Consider the following 20,048-nt stretch of genomic DNA (forward strand, 5'->3'; position numbering starts at 1 on the left):
ATACATGTCATCTCAAAGATAGGATGGAAAATACATCTACATTAACCCATTAAGTGCACCCTCCCTGCTGCATACCGCGACCACTGTCCATCACCAGGGAGGGCTTTGAAAAATCCTCGGAAACAAACCACAGGAGGATTTTTTTTAAAGCTTGGGGAAGTTGCAAAATAGCTTCCGTGTCTTCCCCGAGCCGCCTGCCCACCCATCTGTGACATCAGCATGCCACAAGGCATGCTAACATCACAAACCCCCACTGGAGCGGCCATCAAAAAGCAGGTAAGGTCTGCTCCCATGTCCAGTAGGGTGTTGGGGGGTTTTAGACGCTCCCCATGTTTGTGGGAGGCATCGCTGGAAAGGGGAGAGTATCCCAATCTTTGATCAGGTATCCCACTAGGCCACCAGCATGTTGACAAGGGAAGTTGGCCCATATGGTAACAGGCCAGCCCCCAACCTTGGGGCATATTCATTTTAAACAAGTTGTCTTTTTCCCCTGGGGGCGCGATTGCAGCCCCCAAGGGATAATAAAATTATTTCTTAGAGAATTTGAAATTGTCAGGGGGTGGCTCTCCGATTCAAGGGACAACCCCCGTTAAGGGCAATTTTTTTTATAGATGTTTGCTTTCTCTGGTGCTGCAACCTACCGCTGCCCCATCAGGATTTCAGATCCCGATGGGTTGACAGCAGTCTTCGTTGCATTCAGCTAGGGCGGCACTGAATTCAGTGCTGTTCTGCTGATTACAACCTTGTTCTCCGCCAGCCTTTTCATGGTGGTTCAACTGCCATGAAAAGGCTGGCGGCGAACAAGTGCAGGGGGCCACAGGGGGGCCATAATTCTGGCTATTATGATCTAGAAACAATGCTGCCACATCTTTCCCACCGGGCTGACTGCCGGAAACCTTGGTGACTACCCCGTTGGGAGTTTGGCAGATAGGTGTTTTCATCCACCAAACTCCTAATTGGTCCATTTATCTCTCTGTCTCTAGAAAGAGAGAGAGATCACTTTTTTATACGTTTGGTTTCCCTGGGGGTCTATAGTGGCCACCAGATAAACTATAGATATATACATATGTATATAAAAAAGTGATCTATATATATTTAAAAATAAATATGGAAAGAGAGAGAGACTCTCTCTCTATATATATATATATATATATATATATGTATATATATATATATATATATATATATATATATATATATATGGAAAGAGATAGCTCTCTCTCTCTCAATATATATGTATGTGTGTGTGTGTGTGCACATATTTCACTTTAAAAAAACAAGGGTTACAGGGACGTTATAGATAGGTTCTGAATTTAGTCATACAAAACCTTAGAAATTCACCAGTTATAATTAGTGGAAGTAACTATAAATTGCGCCCTAAGTTAAATATGACTCATGCCCGTGCCATGCAGTTTTTTAGTAATAATTTTACAACAAATGTTACAGTGATATTATTATCAGGCCTGCAAACCTGAATATGCTCCAGAAACCACATCTTGCATTTAGTAAAATGCATCCCTAAGCAAATCACCTGCCTTTGCATGGGCCAATGGCTATTGTTGCCCTTGAGAAATGTTTATTTGAGCCAATGCTTGTTTTAGAACTCATGTAGGAATCTGGGACATGTTAACTTGTTGCCTGAGCTTGTGGCATCCTCATGACTCAGACTGGGTGTGTCCAGGTGACTCAGACTGGGTGTGGCCAGGTGCAGCAGGTACTTAAAGCCACATCAGTCTTGAGGTGATTGCTTGCTGTCAGAAGTCTTCAGGTGCAGAGTGGGATTCTCTGCTCCCCTGTGCTTGTTCCTGGATCGTCTGTTTCACAGCGGATGCTGATCCTAGAAAAGAAGAGATCAAGAAGATTAGCATCATAAAAGGCTGTAATGTTCTGCACGCGATTGAAAGGCTTCTGACTGGTTACCTCTGATAGTTGATTGCCAGATGTTCAGGCTGGCAGCACATACTATAAGGGCATGTTATCAGTGTCCTTGGTTACTTGAATACTTGCTGTCTGCCGAATAATAACACTCATTGTTGTTAGCTTGCAATAACAGTACAGATTTGAATGCTTATTGGACAATTTTTATATCAACAATGTACTATGAACATGTTTGTTATAGTTGAGTTTTGTGTAGCATTTTTGTGAAACCAATCATTGCTTATAATAAAGAACACTCAGTGCTTGACACACGCTGGTTGCAAAACGTGAATCAAAGGTATGTTATTTCCATGTTCAATTGTCACTGTGATGTAACAGTAATGACACTAATTACATATGAAAGTGAGTTTTAGTATATTAACCCCATGCTCTCAATGTGGTTAAAACACTGAACTGTGTTCTTTCTAATACTACCGCGCTGCTCTGATTAATCCCTGAATATTTGAGAAATTAAAATACTTAAGAATTGATTTTAATTCTTTATTGCCTGTTGTATGTCTCTGAATGTGACTGTGATTTAGAAAGTCTCATCAAGACCAAATGAGCATGACTATATTGAATTTCTGGAACACTTGAGGTAAGTCTCCCAGTAGGGCCAAATTGACTTGGGATTAAGGTGGGAATACATGTAGATCGTATAGAAGGCTAAACATTGTACCTGGTTGCGGATTCCATACTGTTTCTTGAAGATGCCTAGAGATAGGGGAGAGCGATCGAAAGCAGGAAAGGGGACCCTAGCAGATACACTTAGTTTGTGGGAATTGGGGAAGAGTAGTTTTGGTATATTGGTTACATGAAAAGTGTTATTTGACTAAATGTGTACTTCATCTCAGGAGATACCTGCTCTTCATAGACCACTGCTAACCATCCCGATCCTGCCAGGAGATGTCCATATTTCTCTCTGTCTTTCATCCATCCACTTTCCCCTGGAACGTTTCTGTGCCGATCACGTACAAGTATGTGGAAGGCATGCAACATCTAGGTGGACTTGGGAACAAGCAACTTGAGTCAGCCTTGTGTCTCTGTGGGACGAACAGGTTAGTGCTTGACAATTATCAATGATGTTATAAAAGATTTTATGAGTGCTGTAATATCTGGGGCAATTATCAGTGCATGGCGAGGGTGCGAGTTTTGGTTACCTTTGGGCATGAGTTATAACCTGTTCTTGCAGCCAATCTTGAGAGAGAGAAAGTGAGAGATTGAGAGAGAGAGAGCGATTTAGACTTTGATGAATGATATACTGAGAATGAGATATTTCAAGACACTTTGAAAAGAAAAATGTTTATGTCAGTCAAAAGAGTGAGATCATCTTTCAATATGTAACTTAAATATTTAGAGTTGAAAAGAAATTAAAGCAGGAAATGACCACAGGCTCCCCTGGACTAGAACCCTTAATCTTTAGTGTGCCTGTCTGAGACCTTAACCCCTAGGCCAGCCGTGACTCCATACTGTCCACTGTCCAGACTTCACTAGGACGTTCAACCCACAGATTTTGAGAGGAAAAAGACTTCAATGTTCCATCACTATGAATTTTTAACACTGAAAACACTAGAAAATAAACAGGCACACTGCCAAGCAATACTAGGATTTGAAACTTCAGCCTACTGAGTGACAGCATAAGACCTTTACCATTAGGACAGAAGTGCTCTGCATCCAAACGTAACTATAAAATTCTTACCAAACATCTTGCTAGTCTGTCTCTTTGAAGCAATTGTATGGAGAGACCATTGCAATGCCAATCTCTTTCTCTCTATCTCTCTCTTCCATCCCGTTATGAGTCCATACTCTTGAGCTCCTCACTTTAGAAAAAAGGTTCTGCTTTTGGTGGAAAAATGCACTGCATCCATGTTGCGTTTTGGACTTTTTTCCTGTTGCTGGCACTAGATATATCCACACAAATGGAGTACCATTTTTATCAGGAGACCTGGTGCAATGAAGTTGTGGCTTCCCACAGATTCTAGGACTTTCCATCACACAATGTGAGGAAAATGGTTTTTTTAGTGAAAGTTTGGGGTTTGCAAGGGATTCTGGATATAAAAATGTGATGTGAGCCACACAAGTCAGTCCACTTTGGATACCCCTAGGTGTCTACTTTTCAAAAATGTACACGTTAGCTAGGTTTCCCTAGGAGATGGCTGAGCTAGGATCCAAAATCTAGAGCTACTCACATTGGAAAAATAGGACTGTTTTCGGTTGAAAGAAAACACTGCATATATGTTGTGTTTTGGGCTGTCTCCTGTTGCGGGCACTAGGCCTACCCACACAAATGAGGTACCATTTTTATAGTGAGATTTGTAGGAGCATAGAATAGTAGAATTTTTTTTACTACCTACTGGATTTCACTGCATTTGTGCCTTTCAAATGTAAGGCAGTGTATAAGAAAGAAGACATTTTGAAAAATACCCTCCTGATCATACACTAGTACTGGTACCCACAAGTTCAGAGATTGTGAAATAACCACTGCTCCTAAAATCTATATCTTGTGCCCATTTCAGAAATACACAAGTTTCCTTGACACCAATTTTTCACTCTCCCTATTTTGCTGTAAGAATTGGTCTATACTCGGTAGCCAATGAAAAACCATTTTACTGTGTAGCTCAGTTGTTGGCTCTTGGTACCTTGTGTTCTTGGAGAACCTACAAACCCTATAGGTCCCCACAAACCAGAAGGGTCTAGCAGACATAACGGTATACTGCTTCTGTCAATCGGTCATTGTGACAAAAAGTTACAGATGAAAATGTTGTCACAAATGCCTGTTTTTTCCTATTCATTTTCAATATTTCTTTATTTCAACAGTTCTTTTCCTTGGCAAAACCGTGTGGGATCTACACACATGACCCCTTGCTGATTTCGAATTTTGTCTACTTTTCAGCAGTGTATAGCTTTTCTGGCTCACCCATTGGTTTCATACTGGTTTCTACCACAAACTGCAAGTAAGTTGAGAGCACTCAAAATAGGCTACCTCCTAGAAAAATGCCAAAACTGTTGGACAAAATTTGATTTTTGGATTCAGCTCTGCATGTTCCTGAAAATTTGGAAAATGGTGACTTTAGTACAGCAAACCATTTGTGGATGCCTTTCATAGGGAAAAAACAGAAAAGGTGACACACGTGTCCAATGGAATCAATTATATGAGACTACCGTGTGCTGTACCATTTCCATCTGAAGTGTAAGGCAGCAGACACAAGCTTGACAGAGGAATGTGAGTTTGTAGAAGTTATGAAAGTGAATTACTAATTATTATTATTATTATTATTGTTAGTATTGTTAATAAAAATAATAATAACAATAACAGTTATTATAATAACAATAATAGTAATAATAATAATAATAAGGCCTTATCTACACTGTTCAAACTTGAGGTTTAAAATCTGTATGCTATTTTTTTTACTTTAACAGTAAACTTACTTTGAATCAGAGTGTTCTTTTTATTTTTGATACTAGTATGTTGCTTTTACCATTGTTATTTTTAGAATTATTCTATACTGTTACAGCTTACTGATATATATCCTCAAGGCCTGACTGGCTGTACCAGGCATCAGACAATTCCTCAGGAGGCTAGAAAGGGGAAGCGCCTTTTTTGTTTTGAGGGGGTGCTTTTGTAGTAGTGCAACAGTATTAAAAGCACTGCAGAGTCTCTTGTATATCCAATACTTTTCAGGCAACAAATAAAAGTGCCAAAATAACTCTTAATTGACATATCTCCTGGAGAAAGCTTGGCGTTTTGTCTAGTGGCAGTTTTGACTCATCCAAGGTAGCGCAGAGGGTTAATGTGCCTGCTGCAAATAACGTGTACTATGCAGATCACAGAACAGTATTTTATGTGGATAGCTCAGTGATATACTGCCTACCCATAGATCCTTTTGTTACAGTGTAGTTCATAAATTACAATCCTATTCCAGCACGGTGAGCCGTGAACTGCCATCAAACAGCTGCATTCAAATTGCATGGTACACATAGGTAATTATGCTAATTTTGCTATAAAAAAAGGTTTGTTTGGGTAGAAATAAATTATTATCAGTAATGGAAACCCTAATCACTGTGTTACATTCTGAATCCTGAATGTATGCTTCTGCAGACCAAGCACTCCTAAAATATGCCTACCAGTATGGATGACAGGTGAATGCTACACCTCATAGCCCTCTTTGTTTTATTTATCATTCTCTATACACTGATTTACACATATATGATTCATTGTTTCTGTATGTCATTGTGAAGTAAAGTATTACAACACTACTCCGGTAAAAGAGGCACTATAAAACAAATGAAATACATGTGAGACAGGGGCTATGAAGAGGTGAGCTGCACTGTTAGAGGGTGATGGTGAGGGAGTTATTGAAGAGCCTGAATAAAGATTGCCATACCCTGGTGCTCTCTAAGGTTATCATTTACTATGCTTTAAAAACTAATACAATCGAATATCTATTAAAAAATGTGTTGTAGAATGAGCAGTTTTTCCAAATTCTCATAGAGGAAGAGCCCTCCTCACTTCAAGTCCGATTGTAGTGGTCAGGGTCGCTAGCTACGAACCCTATGGGAATGTTCTTGTGTTCCCTCAACGGGATTAACCTAGGAAATTGGGTAATAATCAGTCATCATTAATTTACAGTGTAACCAATTCAGTCAAACAATGAAAACCCAATTTGGAAATAAAGTTAAAGGGTTTTATTACAAATGAACACTCAGGTTAATGTAAAAACAATTCAAAAACATAATGTATAGATACAGAATAAAAATTGGGTGGAAAAATCTTCTGAAGAAATGTAGCTTAATTAACATAAGTCAAACCAAGAATTCAGTTACAGCTAAACAGAATATAATTATTAAGATTTAGTGCTCAGAGAACTAACATATTTTATCAATAGGGAAAATCTCAAAAGTGTCTAAACTATGATAAAAAGGAAAAAGTTTATCTGATAAAGGCATCAGGATGAAGAAATAAGTAAATAAGATTAAATGGGAAAGTGAAGGGGAAGGTGTCAGCATTTCAGAAGCTCGCCAAGGGTCTTCTGAAAGAGAGTTAAGTGTGAGCCTAGGTCACACTAACAAAGCATGGGGCCAAAGGGTAAAGTCAGAGGTCTGTACCACCCAAAATGTGCCTAAAAGCCAATCTGTAAAAGCCTTAGTTAATACCACTCAGTTCTGTAACACTCTCACTCATTCCATCATGAGCTCCTTGGGATTCTCCTGTCCCACTCAGTAACTTGCAATATCTTTTGTCTCTTACAGAGCAGTCCTGAGAATGTTTCTGTCCTTGTTCCTCTAGACATAGGCCCTCATTATGACATTGGAGGTGACTGTTAAAGTGGCGATAATACTGCCAACAGGCTGGCGGTAATTACCGCCAAATTATGACCATGGCGGTGATAACTCCCATAGACAGCCAATGTACCACACCATCCGCCAGGGCGTTAACACCACTGACCACGGCGGTAGCCATCAACAGCCAGGCAGAAGACAAGGTGCCGCCCACCATATTATGACACTGCAAACCGCCAGGATTTTCGGGGCAGTACCAACGCCCTCAAAAGCCTGGCGGAAACATATCACAGAAGACCAAAGACTCACCAACAGAGACACAGAGAAGACGAACACCGCCATGGAACCGGAAATGCAAGTCTTCCCAATACCCTTCTACGCCATGCTCCACCTGGAACACCAATGCGAAGACGATGGCGGTGAGTACAGCTGCCTAGCACACAAAGGAGGGAGGGAGGAAAAGGAGAGTGACAAACACACGCAGGACATACACCAGACACACACACACCATACACACAACCAGCTTCAGAAGTAAACCAATGGCACACGACACACAGCATAATAATACATGGACTACAGTTCGGCAGCACTGACATTGTAATAGCAAGGCAACACCCACCATATGAACCAATTTTAGAACAAAGAAACATGAACAATTGTCCAGTCCAAAGTGCATAAGGCCCACATGGCCACAGGGCACAGTCCAAGCCCCAACTTTATCCTGACGAATTCCGCAAAACACTGTGCAGGGGCAACATCTCGGAAGTGGACAGGCACTTCAGGGGGTAGGGGGAGGGAGGGGCACCTCAGCTGAAGCTGGGAACTTGCCCATTGCTCCTGGAGGGGGCTCCATGCCCATTTCCCAATGCTGTGGAGTGCAAGGTCACAGTCTCTGAGGTAGGGAACTTGCTCAGTGCTCCTGGAAGGGGCTCCATGCCCATGTCCCAATGCTGAGGAGTGCAAGGTCACAGTCTCTGAGGTGGGGAACTTGCCCACTGCTCCTGGAGGGGGCTCCATGTACAATAGTCCGTAGAGGGTGGCCTACATGCCCTCTGCTGGAGGTGAGGGCTGCATTGTCCCTGCTTGGGCAGGTGTCTCCTGGGCATCCTCTGCTGGAGGTGAGGGCTGCATTGTCTCTGCTGAGGGGGGTGTCTCCTGGGCAGCCTCTGCTGGAGGTGAGGGCTGCATTGTCTATGCTGGGGGAGGTGTCTCCTGGGCAGCCTCTGCTGGAGACAAGGGCTTCTTGCCTGTTAGAGGTGGTTGAGTGGGAACCTTTTCTGACATTGGTGGTTAAGTGGGAACCTCTTCTGACATTGGTGGTTGAGTGGGAACCTCTTCTGACTTTGGGGTTGTGTGGGTAGTTGCGTGGGAACATTTTCTGACATTGGTGGTTGAGTGGGAACTTCTTCTGACATTGTTCGTTGAGTGAGAACCTTTTCTGACATTGGTGGTTGAGTGGGAACCTCTTCTGACATTTAGTGGTTGAGTGGGATCCTTCTCTTTCCTGGCTGGTGGAGTGGGATCCTTCCCTTTCCTGGCTGGTGGAATGGGATCCTTTACTGTCTTGCCTCCACGACTAGGAGGTGCCTCCACTGTCCCCGTGGACTGTTTGGCTGAGGTACTGGACTGGGTCAATGGGATCCTGCTCTTACCAGCAGGATTGGGGGGAGGGAGAGGGAAGAGGTCAAGCTGGGCAAGGAAAAGCTTCTTAGGGACGGTGGGGCGGGATGAGGGAGGAGTGATGGGAGTGGAGGTTGAGGGAGTGGTTGTTGGATAGGTACGTCTGCTGGACTTGGGAGCAGGTGCATGGGCAGTGTGCTGATGTGAGGTGGATGGCTGTTGGGTGTCTGAGTGCCTGCATGTGTCTCCTTTGGGTGGGACAGACAGGGTGGGAGAGGACACAGGTGACGCGTGGATGGATGTTGTGGAGGTGTCTGCTAGTGAGGTGTGTGTGCTGCTTGGTGTGGTGATGCTGGTGGTGGCTGTTGAAGCAGTGCATGCAGGTGTGAGTTTGGACGTGACTGTGAGGGAGGTGGAGGAGGAGGAGGAGGGGAAGACAGTGGAGGCAGTGGATGTGGATGTGTGTGCAACTGTCTGTTGTGTGTGTGAGTGCTTGTGGACTGAAGTGTGGTGCCTGTCTTTGACTGTGCCACTCTTGTGTGATGTCTTGTGTGCATGCTCGTCTGTATGTGTGCATGGGATGGGTTGGGGTTGAGGAGACTGGGACTGGGAAGTGGTAGTTGGAGGGGGGACAGTAGGACCAGGGACAATGGCTGCCATCAGAGAGGAGGCCAGAGCCTGAATCGATCTCTGTTGGGCCACCAATCCACCATGGATGCCCTCCAGGAATGCATTGCATTGCTGCATCTGGGATGCCAGCCCCTGGGTGACATTCACAATGGTTGACTGCCCTACAGAGATGAATCTCAGGAGGTCAATAGCCTCCTCACTCAGGGCAGCAGGGATCACTGGGGACAGGCCTGAGGTACCTGGGGTGAAGGAGATGCCCACCCTCCTGGGTGAGAGGGCACAGGCAACTCGCTAACGGGCTACTGGGAGGGCGGTGCTGGTACAGGGTGGCGGCTGTACCTGCAGCTGAGATGGTCACAAAGGTGTCTGCCTCCATGAGGGAGCTTCCATTGGAGGAGGAATCAGAGTCTGTGTTGTCACCTCCTGTCTCCACTGTGGTGCTCCCCTCGCCCTCCGTCCCACTGGTTCCCTCGTTGACGGTGGACTCTGCCTCCTGCGTCCTGTGGGATGCAGCTCCCTCTGTCACCGGTGCCCCTGCTCCTCTGCCAGATGATGCTAATGCACACATGGACAGGATGACAGAAGAAAAAAGGGGGAGGGAGAGAAAGGGAGCACTGGATCAATTACAGCACCAACACCACATTTGGCATACACAGCACCGTCACACACAGGGATCAGGATTGAGCACTATGCATTGCACTGGCATTGAACTGGCAAGATGCCACAGCAAGATGAGGGCCAAACACCACCAACTGCACACCTCCTGGAACCCACAAAGCCCTGACTGACATGGAATGCAAATGAGCTAAGCTACCTGCATTTGCCATACACCCATTACCCTTGAGCTGGATCATGCTGCAGTGTCTGGCCTGGCATTAAGGGGCAACCACTAACTCACAACCACCATCCGGATCCCATGCCACCTAACAATTATTGTAGTAAGGCCCACTGTACTCACCCCCTTGTGGCTGCTGTGATGCCCTCAAGCGCCCATCAAGCCCTTGGTAGGCCACCGCCAGTATGCGGGCTATCAGGGGGGTCAGGTTCTGATGGGCACCCCTTCCTCATTGGGAGGCCATCCCCAGCTGGGCCTCCACGGTCTTCCGTGCCCAGCGTTTGAGGTCCTCCCACCGTTTCCTGCAGTGGGTGTTCTGCCTGCTGTAGACCCCCAGGGTCCACACGTCCTTGGCAATGGCACACCACAATCCCTTCTTTTGATTGACGCTGACCTGCAGAGGGAATACAGACAGGAAGACAGCATTACACATACAATCCAGCCTGTCACACATATGGCCCATTTCCAACTCCATTGGCACACACATCGCCCGGAGCACACCATGTACACTACCACCTTTTATACCACCCCACATATGACAAGATGCCTGCACACACATCTCCATGCAACCCTCTCACATCCATCATGGCCAAGGTGTACTCACCTGTTGGTCTGGAGGTCCATACAGCTGTCCATAATGGGGCAGGACCCCATCCACTAAGTGCTCCAACTCCATCGAAGTGAAGGCAGGGGCCCTTTCCCCAGTCGCACTGGCCATGGTAGGTTCCAGACACAGGTCACAGCAGCACACGCAGTGTAGGTGTTGTCCTGTGGAAAGTCAGGAATCAAGTGAGGTTAGAGACAGAATATGGCGGTTATGTCCGGGTGGTGTACACCGTCACTGCCGACACTGATCCCCATTGGCAACTGTACTTCACAGAGACCCATATTAGCCACTGAGGTATTGCACAGCGGTGCAACACTGCCTTCCACCATGACGCCCAATGCCGGCGGAGTTACCTCACTTCCACCTGTCCCTAGATACAGGACAGGCGGTCACCATTTAATGGTGGTGGACTACATACAGATCTTCCATAACTGCCTAATTTATGGAAATTGCACATACATTGTCATTCCCACTGTCCCATCACATTAATGTTGTATGCACATTGAGGTGGTGGTTCCATTGTACAAATTGTGACAGCCTACTCACACTTATGTCCGTTAGATACCTACCACTGTGGATGAATAGGAAGAGGAAACAAACCCCTGTGTACAGACCCCTTGTGGACTTGGCTAAACTCGAGGACAGGCACATTATACTGACCGATAGACTGGACAGGGCCACAATCACAGAGCAGTGTGCCCAATTGGACCCTGACCTGATATCAGCTATCCATCATCCCACTGGGATCTGCCCTCTTGTGCAGGTTCTATCAGTGCTCTATTTCCTGGCAACTGGTTCTTTCCAAGTGACGGTGGGCTAGGCAGCAGGAATGTCAAGGCCAATGTTCTCAATTGTGCTAGCAAGGGTATTTTCTGCCCTGGTGAAACACATGTGCAGCTACATTTCTTTCCCACAGGTGGAAGATTTGGCCACTGTGAAAGCGGGATTATATGCAATGGGACATATTCCCAATATTATTGGGGTAATTGACGGTGCACATATTGCATTTGCCCTACCCCTGCCAGAATGAACAAGTGTTCAGGAATTGAAAGAGTTTCCACTCCCTCAAAGTGCAAATGGTGTGCCTGGCGGACCATTACATCTCTCACGTTACTGCCAAGTATCCTGCGTCAGTGCATGATGCCTTCATTATGAGGAATAGCAGCATCCCAGATGTGGTGGCCCAACTACAAAGGCAAAGGGTTTGACTAATAGGTGAGCCAGAGTCCCCAACCATTGTATGTCAGTGTATGCCTTAAAGCAGTGGTTCCCAAACTTTTTGACCTACGGCTTCCTTGACCAATTGGATGTTGGCTACGGCTCCCCATTACATGATTTTGTTTGGCGGCGTGGTGTGGTGTGGGGGGATGTTAGGAGGTGGGAGTTGTAAACCCAGCCTTGGGAGTACTTCTATTTTAATCCTTGATAATAATTGGGATGAAGGTATGGAGAATAGTGCTTGCAATGCAAGGATGCGTCTGCTCTCTTTTTTCACAATATTTGTGCATCCACGGGCCACGCAGTAACTGCATCTGTTTCCTGTTCACGCGCTCTCAACCTCGAGCTGGCAACATCCAGCCAAAACCAGCCAGTGGCACTGATTTGCTGTAGCGCAGAGTTTGGGAACCACTGGGTTACAAACTCACATCCCACATTACTCCTGTGAACAAATGAGCGATCAGTTCATATCCAATGATCAGCACTGCAGGTCAAAAAATGAATTTCATGAATCTGTTTTGCAAAATGGAATCCGGTCCCATGTTACGACTGTTCGCACGAACTGCATGCACCCACGTTCTTCACTAGGGTAATGGTAGAGCAGTAGCAAAATACATGTTCTTCTGCATATAATACACATGGGAGATAAACCGAATATGAGGTGGTACTTTTTAGATGTAAACTAGCAGGGGTCCTGTCATTTTGTGTTACCTCCTCATTAAAACACATAATAAAAATCTCCCACCAGCTTCAGAGTGACCGTACTCCGAAGGGTATATTTCTTTTAATGACTTGATGAAATCTCAATGCACTCACATTGAGTAATAATTACATAATTTAATCCTGTCTTTTGAAACACAGGACTAAATGTTTTCCATGACATGTTGCTGCTTTTACTTGTCCAAGATTACAAGCACAGAAGAAAATTAAAAAGATCTTAAACTGTCCCAAGGGTGCCTTTGGTCCAATTAGTGAATCATGCAAATTCCTATCCCCTGCAATATGTAAACATAGAGTCAAACCGCTTTTTTTGCCACATTCCGTCGTAAATTGCTATCAAACACATTTTTTTTCATTAAAAGCCATATTTTCGGTCTTTTTCAAAATATCACTGTTTTGAAAAACAACATGCATTGTGTTCATTACAGATTCTAGCTAACCATTTCGTGATTTTGTGTTTTATAGTGTCAGTACAGGTGCCATATTCACCCTTTTAGCAAAGTGGTGGAAAAGGTAAAAACAATGTCAGTTAACAATAAGTGAATCCGTGTACTGCACGCACACTTGTAATAGCATAACTTTGCACCATCCCGTCCTACTATGGTAAGTCTGAGATACTGCTCTATTTTTGTAGAATGAAACACAATACTTCAAGGAACACTTCATACCAGACGTTTTAAGAGGCAGCAAGTGCACCACCTAGTGGGCATCAGACGCAGCACACCCGGCAAGCACAGTTTGGGAACTACTGCCTTAAAGTGTTATCCCCATAACATTGTGTAAGGCAAAATTGTGTCCCTCAATACTTGCAGGTGACTCTGGCTACCAAAACCTATCGTGGCTCCTGACCCCTGTGAGGAATGCCAGGACAGGGGCTGAGAACCATTTTAATGATGCACATGGACAAACCTGGAGAATAATCGAGAGGACCTTTTACCTCCTGAAGGTCAGGTTCAGATGCCTGCATCTGACAGGTAGATCCCTGTGCTACTCACCCGAGAAGTTCTGGCAGATAGTAGTGGCATGCTGCATGTTGCACAACAGATAACATGTGCCTTTTCTGCAGGAGTAGAGGACTGGAGATGACCCTGTGGCAGCAGTGGACCCTGAGGATAGTGAGGATGAGGAGGCAGAAGATGAGGATGAGGATGAGGGCAACAGAACATCAGTTATACAACAATACTTCCAATGACACAGAGGTGAGACAGTGGAACTGACCATTGCTCTGACTATTGATGTTTTCTGTGTGGCTGTAGCATGAATGCATTCACTTTCTTTGCATCTCAACTTACTGTCACCTATGGCTTGTCCTTTTACAGATGTTGGTGATATGACAACAGTGTCCTGATGTGTTTACCTCAGACAGCTACAGGTCATTATTTGTATGTTATCACCGTGTTCAGATCATTTGCAGTAGATGCGTCTGTTCCCATAAATGCACATTTTCAACACATAAAACGGTGTCACTCAAGTTGCGTTCAAGGGTGTTTATTGTAGTGCAAATAATTGACTGAAAGTGCAATGGAATAGGGTGGTGGTATAGGAAAGTCCAGGGTATTGTTCCAGTCTGTTTGTAGCACATGTCCAGTATCCAAGGAGCCATTGGAAGGGGAGCAAAGTCAGTTCAAAGTGGACAAGGTCACAGGGTGGGACACAAGGGGGACAATCAGGAAAGTCTAATTTCCTGGCAGTGGTCTTGGCCATGGCAAGTGTCTCTGGCTTCTGTCTGAGTCGCAGGGAACGTTTGCTGGGTGGTTCACCTTCTGCAGGGGGAGGGGTGCTGGTTGCCCGTGGGTCCTGTGGTGGGGCCTCTGCCCACTGGCTGCAGCGGAAGTGGAGGGCTTGTCAATAGACTGGCTAGTGGTAGAGGTTTGCTGGTGTGCTGTCGATTCCCTCATGATGTTGGCCATGTCTGCCAGCACCCCTGCTATGGAGATCATGGTGATGTTGAGAGCCTGCAAGTCATCCCTGATCTCCTGACAGTGTTCCTTCTGCAGCCACTTGTTCTCCTGCATGCTGTTAAGGATCTGGCCCATCATGTCCTGGGATTGTTGGTAAGCCCCCAGGATCTTGATGAGTGCCTCCTGGAGAGTTGGTTCCCTGGTTCTGTACTCCCCCTGGTGCACAGCGGTACTCCCAGTATCCCTGTTGTCCCGTGCCTCTGTCCCCTAAATGGTGTGCCCACTGCCACTGACCCCAGGTCCCTGATTGTCTTGGGGGAGAGGTGTGGACTGGGGTCACTGTACAGGTAGGCACACTGCTGATTGATGTGTCCTGGGGACAGAGATGTGGGGACACTGGGTGGGTGCTGTGGTGTTTGATACTGAAGAGGGAGGCTCTGTGGTTGACTGGAAGTGGGCTGGGGTGACCGACTGATCAGTGGTTCCTGATGGGCCAGGTAATTCATCCAGATCCAGAAGTCCAGAGTTACTGTCATCACTAGGGGCATCTTCTGTTGGGGGACTGGTTTGTTGTGGCACCTCCTTTCCACTGACAATGGCTGGGGCACCTGTGGGAATGTAAGTGTTGTATTATGCTTCATGTCTGTGACATATTGTACACCCCTAACTTCCCCTCTATCGTTGCTGTTGCCCTGACACCTTTATTTGTGTATGGTGATGTATGTTGTGCTTGTTAGTTCTCCATGCTGTGCATGCTTTTGTGATGGGTGTCTGTTAGAAATGGGGTTTTTGGTTGGCAGTCAGGTTACCCCCTGTCCAAGCAGGGACCCTCACTCTAGTCAGGGTAAGTCACACACAATCCAAATGATCCTCTGCCCACCCTCTGGTAGCTTGGCACTGAGCAGTCAGGCTTAACTTAGAAGGCACTGTGTAAAGTATTTGTGCAATAAATCATACAATAACACAATATAGCACCACAAAAATACACCACACAGTGTTTAGAAAAATATATAATATTTATCTGGGTATTTGTAGGTCAAAACGATAAAAGATGCAATAAGAAATTGTAGAGATATCACTGAAAAGTGATATGAAGTGTCTTAAGTCTTTAAAAAGCAAACAAAGTCTCTTTCAAGCACAAAGTATCTGGTTTGGAGTGGAAAATCTCTGCAAAGGGTCGCAGAGGAGGAGATGCGTGGAAAAATGGTGTGTGCGTCAGTTTCACCCCTTCACACATGGACTCGCGTCATTATTTTTCACGCAGGGAAGACGTGTGTCGTTTTCTGGCACGCGGACAGTCTCCTTCTGTGGTTTGTGGGATTACCAGATGTCCCGGGGTCTGTGCGTGGAATCCTGGGCTTGTTCTCCGGCTTCGCGTCGTTCCGGTGGGCTGTGCATGGAATTTTCTCCCTCACGGCAAGCGTCGCGTCTATTTCCTCTCTGGAAGTCGGGCGGCGTTGTCCAGGCGGGGCGTGCGTCGAAGTTCCGGTCGCACCGCAGGCGTCGTGTCGATCTTTTCCTTGCGGGGTCGAGCGCCGTCTTTCCGGATCGGCGTGCAGTGAATTTTTCCCCGCGGAGCAAGCTGTGCGTCGAATCTTTCGGCGCACAAGGCATCCAGTTGAAAGAAAGAAGTCTTTTTGGTCCTGAGACTTCAGGAAACAGGAGGCAAGCCCTATCCAAGCCCTTGGAGAGCATTTTTGCAGCAAGACAAGAGTTCAGCAAGGCAGCAGGCCAACAGCAAGGCAGCAGTCCTTTGTAGAAAGCAGTCAGGTGAGTCATTTGAGCAGCCAGGCAGTTCTTCTTGGCAGGATGCAGGTTCTGGTTCAGGTTTCTTCTCCAGCAAGTGTCTGAGGTGGTAGGGCAGAGGCCCTGTTTTATACCCAAATGTGCCTTTGAAGTGGGGGAGACTTCAAAGAGTGGCTTAGAAGTGCACCAGGTCCCCTTTCAGTTCAATCCTGTCTGCCAGGGTCCCAGTAGGGGGTGTGGCAGTCCTTTGTTTCAGAGCAGGCCTTCCACCCTCCGAGCCCAGGAAGATCCATTCAAAATGCAGATGTATGCAAGTGAGGCTGAGTACCCTGTGTTTGGGGTGTGTCTGAGTGAATGCACAAGGAGCTGTCAACTAAACCCAGCCAGACGTGGATTGTAAGGCACAGAAAGATTTAAGTGCAAAGAAATGCTCACTTTCTAAAAGTGGCATTTCTAGAAAAGTAATATTAAATCCAACTTCTCCAGTCAGCAGGATTTTGTATTACCATTCTGGCCATACTAAATATGACCTTCCTGCTCCTTTCAGATCAGCAGCTACCACTTCAATACTGTATGAGGGCAGTCTCAATGTTAGCCTATGAAGGGAGCAGGCCTCACAGTAGTGTAAAAACCAATTTGGGAGTTTACACTACCAGGACATGTAAACTACACAGGTAGATGTCCTGCCTTTTACCCACACAGCACCCTGCTCTACGGGTTAACTAGGGCACACATTAGAGGTGACTTATGTGTAGAAAAAGGGGAGTTTTAGGCTTGGCAAGTACTTTTAAATGTCAGGTCGAATTGGCAGTGAAACTGCACACACAGGCCTTGGAATGGCAGGCCTGGGACAAGGTAAAGGGGCTACTTGAGTGGGTGGCACAACCAGTGCTGCAGGCCCACTAGTAGCATTTAATCTACAGGCCCTAGGCACACACAGTGCACATTACTAGGGACTTATAAGTAGATTAAATAGTCCAATTGGGTATGATCCAAAGTTACCATGTTTAAAAGGCGAGAGCATATGCACTTTAGCACTGGTTAGCAGTGGTAAAGTGCCCAGAGTCTAAAAGCCAGCAAAAAAAGAGTCCAAAAAGTGAAGGGAGGCAGGCAAAGAATTAGGGGTGACCACCCTAATGCATGTCAGGTCTAACAGTGTCCATGCAGGGCTGGGAGGGCTGTCCATGCATTGGTATAGCATGCAGGGCTTGGCATTGGGGTTAGTCATATGTGTAGGTGCAGTGTGTGGGATGGAGTGGAGTGATGGGAGTGAGGGTGAGAGTGTGAGATGGCATGCAGGTATGGGGGTGATAAGTAGTAAATGTTGACTCACCAGTGTCCAGTCTGTCAGCAACTCCAGTAAGTCCCTCAGGATGGTGTAATGCCAAGACTTGCTCCTCCCATGCTGTGAGCTGTGGGGGAGGAGGTGGGTGTCCACCACCAGTCTTCTGGATGGTGAGCTGGTGCCTTGCTGCCATGGAACATACCTTCCCCATAGGACGTTACACCTCTTCCTGATGTCATCCCTTGTTCTTGGATGCTGTCCCACAGCATTCACCCTGTCCACGAGTCTCTGCCACAGCTCCATCTTTCTGGCAATGGATATTTGCTGTACCTGTGCCCCAAACAGCTGTGGCTCTACCCTGACTATTTCCTCCACCATGACCCGCAACTCCTCAACTGTGAAACGGGGGTGCCTTTGTGGGGACATGGGTGTTGTGTGATGTGTGTGTAAGTATGTGGGTGTTGGGTACTTTGGTTGGGTGAGTGAAGTGGGTTCATGAGGGATGTATGGGTGTATGTGGTGTGTATGTCTAGTTGTCGCAGTGGTCTTGGTGTCAGTCTGGTGGCAATAATTTGTATTTGTTAAGGGTTGTGGGTAATGTGGGTGTGTGTTTTAAAGTGCTGTGGGCGGGTGGGTGTGGTGTGTGTATGAGTGTCAGGTGTGTGTTTTTGGTATTGGCCAATGTTGAGTAGCTTAGTATATGGGCGTCCATTTTGAGTGTGCCAGTGTGTACCCTCAATGGTTTACTGCCATTGAATGCCCGCCGTGGTGATTTGTGGGTCAAAATGTGGTGGGCGTAGTTTTGTTGGTGTAAGGGTATGGGAGTTGGTACCGCCACCTTAGCACTGACGTCTGGGCTGGTGAATTTGTGTATGTGGCAGTATTCTTTCGGATTGGTGTGTGTGTGTCATAATTTGATGAACGGATGTTCGCCTCTGCTGCGGTATGTTGGCGGCCGTCACCGCGGTGGTAAGCGGGATTTACGGCCAATGTCATAATGAGGGCCATAATTTGCAACATGTATAAATAAGGGACAGTATTCTCACACTGGGTTTCTACATGTTCTTTTCTTAAGCTCCTTTTCTCAAACTCTCTATTAGTAAAACAATAGTACATCTATTACCAAGCTAACATTTTGTAAGAGCGCACCTGCAATGAAGTGACACGTTAGCAAAAAATGGAAAACAGTTTCTCACGTTAAAAGTAATACAGGCCTAGTTAAGTCAAGTTGAGAATAATACTAATGCATATTTAGTTTCAAGTTATATTGTCCACATATTGATTTCAAAATGTACATAAATGACACTTACATTTTCTCAAATAAGGCTTCATGTTACAGTTAATTTAAATGAAACACAAATGTTAATACATGACTCTAAGTGTGGTTGAGTACCAACATGTCACAGCACAAGCAGCCACGCTTCACTAACAATGAGTTGCAGGTCATGTGGACGAGATGGTCAGAGTAGAGCCACAACTGATGGGAGCACAAGTCCAGCAAACCTCTATGGCCAGTAAACATTAGTGCACACATCACATAAATTGTTTTAATTTGTAATTAAATTACATTCCATTAATATATGGATGGTTTTGAAACTCATTTAAATTATTAAATTTTGTTTAATAAGGTTAAGGCACAGAATATATATTGTTCCTAACACTACAGTGAATGCACTTCGCTACTAAATTTGAGTGCACCAGTTTACAATAAGGACATTAGAACACACAGTATATGAAATGTCACTTAGACAAATAGGCTAAGTTGTGACATCAGGGGTGGAGCCCAAATTACGTGGACCAGGTCTGACTAAATTTGCCAGGCTGCTTTGGGTTCCCAGTCCGGCCCTGTATATCCTGCATGATTAAACAAGTGTTGAAAAGTTACCTTACCATATTTTAGCTTTATGCTGCTGAAAGGAAAAAAATTATGTACCTTTTTTTTGGGGTGTGCCATCCTTTCTTGTTATATATATGCATATATTTAATGAAAAATATATATTTGAGATGTATTGATCAACTATCTTTATTCATTTCTATAGTATACCTAGAATATGTGTACAATCACTGTCTTTTGGCCAGAGTAGACAACTTCGCAGATTACCCACAAGCTTCCCAACTTCCTTATGCCCCCATAAGCAGAAAAAATGACATTGGTCCAGCAGCTCGGGTGAATAAGTCAGCAATGCACCACTGTAAAGTAATTCATTCATTAATGCCACAATAAACACTTAGCAGTACACAGGGTAGCTCAAAAGCAGATACGCTTACCACCATTATTCCTGAGGGCAA

The sequence above is a fragment of the Pleurodeles waltl genome, chromosome 6 (assembly GCF_031143425.1).
Source record: "Pleurodeles waltl isolate 20211129_DDA chromosome 6, aPleWal1.hap1.20221129, whole genome shotgun sequence".
NCBI classification, from domain to species: domain Eukaryota; kingdom Metazoa; phylum Chordata; class Amphibia; order Caudata; family Salamandridae; genus Pleurodeles; species Pleurodeles waltl.